The following is a 6,517-nucleotide window of genomic DNA, read 5'->3' as shown; positions in this document are numbered from 1 at the left end:
TATAAAAATTATTTGAAATTTGCTCAGAATTTATGATTTTGAAAATATGGCATGATTTACCAGTGGTTGGACTAGAGTTTTCATCATTATAGATTTTGCCATACTTTTATTTGACAAATTCAGAACTAAATTATATTGTAACCTAAAAGAAATAGACATGTATTTTTAGCTCTTGTTAATCTCAAAACAACCAAATATAGGAAGTATAGGGATTAATTTATATCTATTTTATGGAAAACATTTTTAAAAAGTTATTGAGCAGTGCTATTTATAATTCTCATGGGAATTGGAAACCAGATAGCAAATAGCTCTTTTGAAATACTACTATCATTAAAGTATTTGCAATGTGTTTGTATCTTCTCTCTTGTAAAAGAGATAATACACAAATAAAATGAATGCATATCTTAATAAATGGTAGTCAAATTAGATTCTTGTAATTATAAGAATATTCCTAAACGTCTGTTTTCTAGTACCACTCACTTTCATCAGTAGATAATCTTGTCTTCTTAATGATGAGTAAATTCTTTTATACTTACATCATTGCTTTCATCTGAGCATCTTAAAGTCAACTTAATTATCCCATTTTACAGATTTAGAATCAAGACTCTGAAGTTCAAATGACTCACCCAAGCTCACAGAAGAGTCAGTGACAGTTGAAGCATCAAGATTGCTGAGAAATGTGTTGCCTTGGTCGAAATAAAAGATAATACTATCTTTCTCAATAAGTTTGAATTTCATGTACTACACTTAATAGGGCAAAATGATCCAATGTATTTGATAAAGTGCAGTGCACATAAAATCACTATTTACAAGAATTACTTGGCTACCAATGGAGTGCTGTTCTGTTTATATCTGCCAAAGCTACAGCTGTAACATATGTGTGAAACAATTCGAACTTGAATCAAGCCGTATCTCAGAGGACTAGAGATCTAGTAGCAATTTTAAGTGGACAGAAAAGTTTTAAAAATAAACATATTTTTAAGAATGACTTGCTCCCACCATGCATCTGGAAATATTGTTCTGTAGTTTCAGTTTGGTTAAATGGAGTCACATCCTAAACAGCAACTGTGTTTCACTTTCTTTTCTTAGAATATATCATTACACCTCAGACCTGATTGCCCTTTGGTGGCAATTTATTTGGGTATCTAAGATGATATTTTGGCCTAAAAACAAAGTTTTTATTTTTTTAAGTAAATTATGAAATATTTGAATATAAATTTAAAAAACGAAATGTAATATGAATGAATAAATAAAAATACTGATGCTGAAAATAAAGCCATATAAAACTACCTGCTAATTTTCAATAACATTATTATAAAATCTTAGATTATTTACCATTTTAAAAATACTGTTTTTTGGCACCTGTGCCTCATTTCACGTTATTGGCATTTCTATATTTCTGAGTGAGTTTTGTAGTTGTTACTTTGTAAATCATTTTTTTCTCTGTCTTTTTTGTTGCTAACTTATCCTTTGATGTTGTTTTGTGATGCTGGGGCTGCGAGTTTACACACTATATTTTCCATAATTCTTTAGTTCCAGGAGATTAGAAGGCAGAAGGAGGGAAGCTACCATTATTTCCCTCTTTCCATCTCCTTATTTTCATCCCTCGTTCCATCCCTTCCTCCCTATTTTCTTTTTCATCGTTCCTTCTTTCCTTTTCATCCCCCTTTCCCTTCTTCTTTCTTTTCTTTGTTTCTTCCTTCCTTTCTTCTTTTTTTACTTTTATCTTTTCCGTCTCTCTGCAGTATTTGTGGAACTCACTGCATTATTTCCATGATACTAATTTTTAAGGCAATGGATCCTATTCCCTGTTTTCTTGCTCATTGGGCTCTTGAACAAAGTATGCATGTTGTACATTGAGTAGAAAGATGGACTTGCCTATAAGCCTATTGACCTGGCTACTGACTCTATTGTAGACCCAATCTATGCAACATCAAATTCAAACCAATTGGGTTGAGGGAAATTAAAAAAAAAAAAAAAAAAGTTCTCCATCATGCAACAGGTAGCACATTAACACGACTTGAAAAACATTTATTCTGAACAAGTATTTGCATTTGCTTCCCAAAATTATGCTTTGATCATCATCATCCATTGATTGTTGTAATATATCATACATCATATGGTATCTCATTCAATATCGCTTCTGACCATAAAATTCATTTTACACCAAAAACAAAAGGACAGCAGTGTGTTCATCATACCTATCCTGTTCCTGGTATTATCATAGAGTTTATAATCCAGAGCAGATGGACTAACTAGAAAATGAAATGGTATAAAGGCTTACTTACACTGAAAATTGGGAAACAACCTTTGAGTATGGAATGGTATCTTAAAAGATGTTATCTATAATTTGAATCTAAGACCCATATATACACCAATTGATAGCATTATTGAGATTAAATGCTAACTTTTCAAAACACTGGCATTTCCATTATCTGAATGGACCCTGACATAGAATGTTCAGCGGAAATTGTCAAATTAGTAATTACCCTGATATCTTTCTGCTGACAAAATATGTAAATTTTAATTATTTACCTAATCCCTTGTTAAGAATTAATATTTAGAATTTTTAGAATGCCATTGTTCAGAATTAATTTTTAGAACTACCCAATACCCTTGTTTAGAAATATGACTTTAAATACATCCCATCTGAAGAACAGATTTGATGATTAGACACTAAAGACCAAAGACCAGAAGAGTTGTGGGATGGCATCAAAAACATCATATAGGAAGAAAGTAAAAGGTCACTGAAAAGACACGAAAGAAGGAGTAGATCAAAATGGATGTCAGAAGAGACTCAAACTTGCTCTCCAGTGTAGAGACACTAAAGCAAATGAAAGAAATAAGGAGGTAAAAGAGCTGAACAGAAAATTTCAAAGGAGGTCAGCTTGAGAAGTCAAAGTCAAATATTATAGTGAAATGTGCAAAGACCTAGAGTTAGAAAACCAGAAGGGAAAAACACACTCAGCATTTCTCAAGCTGAGGAAACTAAAGAAAAAATTAAAACATTGGCTTGCAGTATTGAAGGAGTCTATGGGCAAAATACTGAATGATGCAGAAAATATAAAAAGATGATGGAAGGAAAACACAGAATCAATGTACCAAAAATAAATGGTGGGTGCTCAAAAGTTTCAAGAGGTAGCATGTGATCAAAAGCCAATGATCCTGAAAGAAGAAGTCCAAATTGCGTTGAAGTCATTGGCAAGAACAAGGCACCAGGAATTAATGAAATACAAATAAAAATCTTTCAACAAACTGATAGGGCAATGGAGACACTCACTCATCTATGACAAGAAATTTTGAAGACAACTACTTGGTCGGAGTCTGGTGTGGTCTCTGGGAAATGCGCTGGACTGCAGGGTCAGTTTGAACCACAAGCTAAATGGTTCAAGCTCACCAGGTACTCCTCAGAAACCCTAGGCAGGATCATTATGAGTCAGAGCTGACTCCATGGCATTAACAACAACAACACCTGGTCAATTGACTGGAAGAAATTTATATTTGTGCCCATTCCAAAGAGAGTGACTCAACTGAATGATTGGATGATATCATTGATATACCATGTGAGTAAAGTTTTACTAAAGGTAATACAAAAACAGCTACAATAATACCTTGACAGAGAATTTCCAAGCTGGATTCTGAAGAGGATGTAGAATGAGGGATATCATTGCCGATGTCAGATGGATCTTGACTGAAAGCACAGAATATCAGAAAGATGTTTACCTGTGCTTTAATGATTATGCAGAGACTTTCAGTTGTGTGGATCATAACAAGCTATAGACAACATTGTGAAGGACGAGTTTTCCAGAACACTTAATTGTGCTCAAGAGATACCTGCACATAGACCAAGAGGAAGTTGTTCAAACATGACAAAGGAACACCAAATGGTTTAAAATTAGGAAACCAGGGTTGTATTCTTTTACCATATTTATTCAACCTGTATGCTGAGCAAATAATCTGAGAATCTGGGTTATATGAAGAAAACTGTGACACCGGGATTGGAGGAAGACTCATTAAGAGTCTACAATATGCAGATGATACAACCTTACTTGCTGAAAATGAAAAGAACTTAAAATACTTACTGATGAAGATCAAAGACCACAGCCTTTGGTATGGGTTGCACCTCAGTGTAAAGAAAGAAAAATCCTCACCACTGCACCAATAAACCACATTCATACCAATGGAGAAAAGATTGAAGTTGTTAAAGAATGCATTTGGCTCAAATCAACCTTCCACACTGATGGAAGCAGCAGTCAAGAAATCAAATGACACATTGCATTAGGCAAATCTGCTGTGAAGACCTCTTTAAAGTGTTGAAGAGCAAAGATATCAGTTTGAAGACTAAGGTGTGCCTGAACCAAGCCATGGTATTTTCAATAATCTCATATGGATGTGAAAGCTGGACAGTGAATAAGGAAGACTGTAGAAGAATTGATGCATTTAGATTATGGTTTTGGAGGAAAATATTGAAAGTATCATGGACTGCCAAAAGAACAAACAAATCTATGTTGGAAGGAGTACAGCCAGATTGTTCCAGTATGCCAGGATGGCCAGACTTTGTCTCTCATAATCCAGGCATATTGTCAGGAGGGATCAGTCACTGGAGAAGGATATCATATTTGGTATAGTGAAGGGACAGAGAAAATGAGTGATACCCCCATGGAAATAAATTGGCACGTTGGCAGCAGCAATGGGCTCAAACATAGCAACAATTTTCAGGTTGGCACAGGACTTGGCAGTGTTTTGTTCAGTTGTGCATAAGGTCACTAGGAGTCATGAGTCCCTCCTGACTCAATGGCACCTAAAAAAAAGCAATATTGTTTAGAGTTAGTTTGGTAAATGCTTATTTAGAAATGTTGTTTATAAACAACAATGGCACTGGGTAAATAAATAAACATTCAAAATTTAGTTGTGTAGTCAGCAGAAAGTTATGAGTGGATTGACTGCTTTGGTAATTTTCTCTTAATTTTCTCAGGCAGGGTCCATTCCGAAAATAGACTCCTGGTCTGGCTCTGTAGGATAAACACTTAACCGCGAACCACAGGGTCTGCAGTTCAAACCCACTTGTTACTCCTCAGAAACCCTATACAGGGTTGCTATAAGTCAGAACCATTGTGACAGCACTTAACAACAACAACTTTGCTTAGGAGCAGTACTTATTGTTTTTTCTCTTTCCTAAACCAAACTTATGTCTGGTTTCCATGAAAATGTCACTAAGCCAAAGTATCAGTCAGTCAGTAGATCACAGAATATTGAGTATAGTTCTATCCGATTTGTCAAGAGTTACAAAGGATAAGGTAATTTCCTTTACCTCAAAAAGTTGCAGTTCATCCCTAAAGATAAGACTAACACACATGAAACAAAATCCAAAGAACTGAAGAATTAGAGAAGAAACAGGTTCAGTAAAATGGAGTATAGTCTAGACATTTTTAAGTAAGGAGATTATTTTCTGGGTGACATTGAATATTGGGTAAATTTTACATTTGAACACGGAAAAGCAGGAAGGGAATTTAATTGAAGGAAATAGTCAGGATAGTGGAATTTATAAATTTTTGATAACTTGGGAGGACAGGAAATTGCGGAGGAACTTGAATATTTCAAAGAAAAATGTAGACTTGATTCAATAGCTCAAAGGATGTATTAGGTGTCCTGGGTGGCACTTATGATTCAGCACTTGGCAACTATATAGAAAGTTGAAATTTCAAACCTAACAGAAGACACGTCAGAAGAAAGTCCTGGTGATTTGCTTAAAAAATGTCAAAGCCTCATAAACCTTACAGAGAAGTTCTCCTCTGCAGACATGGACAACTAGCAGCAAGTATCTAAATGGAGAGCGGTGGCTACTCAATGACAGAATTCTTGCCTTCCATGCAGGAGATATTGGGTTTTATTCCCACTATTGGAAATATTGGTACATAGGAATTTTATTAGTCAAGCTTCAATTAAGAAGTAGAATCATCTTGTGTAACACAGAATTAAGAATTTATCCTAGGAATTTTATCTTATATAATAGAAGGAAAGGCTGGGGAAGTAAGATTGAGAAAAGAGTGGATGACAAATAAGTAAAATTTATAACCAGCAAGCCTGAGGGAATAATGTTGTAGGGGATGGTAGGTAGCAAGTCAGAGCTTGGAGTAAAATCTGCAAGATTCCTCCAGTTGACAGAATGAATTGTGAAGGATGAGTTGGTAGGGTAGTTTATGGAAGATTGCAGCCTCTGTGTTGGATGGTGAGTCTGGGGTCACTATTGATAAGGAAGATCAGTTCTTTGGAAGAGAAACCGGGCATAGAGTAGTAGAGAGTGAAGACAAACTGTAATTCACCAACAATTCTATGTTTATCTTTTATCACATCTAACCACAGAGGTCTTCATTAAAAAAGCAACAACAACAACAACTATATCTTCACTTCTTTTTGTCAAATATTTCATCCATTTACTTTGGCAAGTGCAATATATCTGAGAAATATATAGCTAAGGAGATTATGGGCAATCAAATTCCAGTTTGGCCAACTAGAC

This window comes from Chrysochloris asiatica, unplaced genomic scaffold (assembly GCF_000296735.1).
Source record: "Chrysochloris asiatica unplaced genomic scaffold, ChrAsi1.0 scaffold00002, whole genome shotgun sequence".
Classification (NCBI taxonomy): Eukaryota; Metazoa; Chordata; class Mammalia; order Afrosoricida; family Chrysochloridae; genus Chrysochloris; species Chrysochloris asiatica.
The sequence above is the reverse complement of the archived record's forward strand: the minus strand, read 5'-3'. Positions refer to the sequence as shown.